This window comes from Myotis davidii, unplaced genomic scaffold (assembly GCF_000327345.1).
Source record: "Myotis davidii unplaced genomic scaffold, ASM32734v1 scaffold187, whole genome shotgun sequence".
Lineage (NCBI taxonomy): Eukaryota > Metazoa > Chordata > Mammalia > Chiroptera > Vespertilionidae > Myotis > Myotis davidii.
Window position 1 is genome coordinate 830,231 of NW_006383018.1, and position 3,693 is coordinate 833,923.

Genomic DNA, 3,693 nt, shown 5'->3' on the forward strand with positions numbered 1-3,693 from the left:
CCGCCCGCCGCCGCCTTGGCCCCCCGCCCCGCTCCCCCGCCCCGGACTTTCAGTGTCACACGCTCAGGCCGCGTGTCATCAGAGGTCGGGTAAGTGACTTCAGACCCGCCAAGTAATTCACACCCGGCGCCTTCCTCCCTGCGGAGCCAATGGTACATTCCAGCATCAATACAGGGCCCCGGGAATTCTTTTTTCCTTCCTCTTTGGCAGCTTTCTGACTTTCTAAAAATTTTCAACAACTTTATGGGAAGGGCGGGCCGGCTCTCAGCAGAGTGCGGCCTCGCGAGGAGGCGCTAAATACATTCGGGCAGCTCTTAGGAGCTTGTGGGGAAGGAGGCGTCGTGGAAAGGTCAAAATATGAAAGCGCCCTTGCAAAAACAGGGATAAACTTCAGAAACTGGGGGCCGAGGAGCGTTTGGCGTGCGGTGCACATTTCACTGATGAAAAACGGTCGGCGTGTTTCCTTGCCAGAGGACGTTGTCATCTGGGGTGAAGCTGGGCGCAGCAGGGTTCGGCCTGGGGAGGACGGAGGGCAGGCGCTGGGCGGGGCAGCCAGACCCAGATCTTCCATAGAAATTGAGTTTGAATTAGTGTCTGGATGAATCAGGCAAAATAAACCCTCTCTCCAAAATGACTCAGCTACTACTTATACAAGAAGAGTTTTAGAGCAAGCGAAGAGTGTGCTGGTAAAAATATTCAGGAAGGTGCGAGATCGGAACTTCTCTTAGGTGATTCGGAAAATGGTTTTCTTTACTTCACCCGTTTTTTCTTTTTCACGCAGTTAAACAGTCTGAAGTTTGGTTGAATGTTTTTGGCAGAATGTTTTTCTGTTTTTTTTTTTTTACGTTTTTGAAATGTATTCATGAGCAAGGTTCACAGTATTTGCTGTGGAGGTTGCACAGAAAAATTGAGAGTCACCAACACTGAACAAATGGGAACCTCTGCGGGGTGGGGTTCTGCTCTTGTTCACCCCTGGGGACAGGGTTCCTCCATGCCCAGTGCCTGGGCGGTTTTTCCCTAGGGTCCTTGTTTTCCTCTTCTGTTGAAATTCCCCTCCAACCCTCTTTTTGGATACCCAAACTCCAACAATGAAAGTCCTGAATTATGAGAAAAAAATTCGAATAGTCCCTGTTCTCTCATATCAAATAAAATATATTATTCCCTGTTTTGTGTTTGATTCAGAAAGTAGATTGCTGTTTTCAAATGGCATAGCAAACATTGAGGTAGATTCGGCATTTTATGAGTCCGTTGGCCTTAGGGAGGTTTTCCCCCCTACGTGTGTGTGTGTGTGTGGTAAGAACACAACATGACATCTACCCTCTTAACAAAATTGTAATTGTATAGCAGAACATTGTTAACTACATGCGCCAATTCTTGAGGCCCCTTTCATTTATTTAGTTAGTGGAGTATCCATAGAGACTGTCAAAAATTGCCAATGTTGACTATATTTCAAGTCGTCACTGCGGTGTATTGGGAAAAGTTTTCAATTAGTAATAATTGCACCTCAGATAAACCGCACTGGCTATGATACTGCCACTGCCAAAGCTAGAACCTTTTATCTTGCAGGACTGAAACTCTATACCCATTGAACAACTCCTCATTGTTCCACACCCACTTATTGCACGTTCCTAACTCCAGCCCCTTTCTACTTCCTACTTTAATTATATAATAGGAATCTCCTTTCTCATATAATTGGAATCATGCCGTGTTGGTCCTTTTATGATTAGCTTATTTCACTTAGCATAGCATCCTTGAAGCTTATCCATGTTGTAGCGTATGGCAGTATTTTCCTTTTTTTTTAAGGCTGGATCCATTGTGGAATTACTGGAACATACGATAGTTTTACTTTCAATTTTTGAGGAATTTCCATATGGTATGGTATAGTGGCTGCACCATTCCACATTCCCACCAATTTTAAAATCAGTCTATTAGTTTTACTTCTGTTGAGTTGCAGGTGTTCCTTATATATTTGGGAGACTAACTCCTTATCAGATACATGGTTTGCAAATGTTTTTTCCCATTCCATGGGTTGCCTTTTCATTCTGTTTCCGTTGCTGTGCAGAAACTTTTAAATTTGATGTAGTCCCACTTGTTTATTTTTATTTTGTTGCCTGTGCTTTAGGTGTCATAGCCATGAAGCCACTGCCAAGGCCAAGGTCATGAAGCTTCCCCCCTATGTTTTCTTCTCGGAGTTTTACAGTTGTAGGCCTTACATTTATGTGTCTAATTCATTTTGAGCTGATTTATGCATATGGTGTAAAATAAAGGTGTAATTTCATTCTTTTGCATATGGTTGTCTAGTTTTCCCAGCACCATTTGTTGCAGAGACAGTCCTTTTTTCCATTGTGTATTTTTGCCCCTCCTGTCAAAGATCACAGTGCATGTGTGAATGTATTCCTCTGCTCTTTATCTGTTCCTTGGCCTCTGTTTTGATGTCTGTTTCTTCAGAAAGAGGTAACTAGAAGTAGTTATAAGGAATAGGTGGATGGTGAGGGCTAAACTCAAAGTTGAATATAAGCTCTTGTAAGGCTCAAGTTCGAAAGGATATAGAATATAAAATATCTGTACGTAATGCAGAATTAGCTTTGTGGATAAGCAACTATGGTAATTGTCATTTCAGTTGACTTTAGACTTCTTTCTACTGCCCCATTGCTAAAGAATTTATTTACTGGGGTGCTGCAAATGAAAATTTTACAATTGTTGTTAGCAAATTGGTAAGCTGGTGGTGCTACTTCAGTTTATGAAAAAAAACAACAACACCCTGTAATAACTAATAATACCAACAACAGACAGATTTAATATGTACTAGACCCTCTTCTAAGCACTGTACATATTTGCTTAGTGCTCATAAAGTCACCTGAGATAGATGCTATTATCATTCTTGGTTGAAGAGCTGAGAGAGCTTGCCCAAGTGGAAGCAACACGGAGCTGAACTATGCTGCCAGACTGTCTGGGGCTGGAGTCTGTGCTCAACACCTGGGGCAGTAAACTTTGTACAGGGCCGAGCAGTAAATACATCACTCTGTGGGCCTTATGGCCTCTGCAGCGACTACTGAATTCAGCCATTGTGGCATCCATAGATAATATACAAATGAATGAGTGTGGCTGTATTCCAACAACAACGTTGTATATGGACACCAAAATTTGAATTTCATACAGTTTTCATATGCCATGAAACATTAGTCGTTATTTTTTTCTACTATTCAAATATGTAGTCTTTTCCTTAGCCCTCTGGTACAACACAGGAAGTGGGCCAGATTTGGCCCTTGGGTAGTAGTTAGCCAACCACTGCTAAAACGCCCTCCAGGATTCTGGTTTTAAGATGAAGCTTGTGGGTAGCAGTGGCTGACTCACCCTGAGGAATGATGACTTCCCTGGGATAGGCTCCTGTGTGCAGAATGGCTTCTTCAGAGTCTTCCCCAGAAGACCAGAAGAACACTGTGCAACCTGGGCCTGTTGCCTCACCCTATGCAGTAACAATAGCCAGAGGGCAGGCACAATGACAAAGCTGACGCAAAGCCAGCTTTTAAACGTTTATCCAGGTGACATGGATATCTCTATTCATGGGCTCAGTATTCATTTCAGGAAAAAATACTAAGAACTCGACAAGAGATGAATTTACTTTTATGGTTTGGATATTCCAATGGACATGAATGGACAAGGTGGAGAGTGAGAGAAAGAAGCCACTTTACT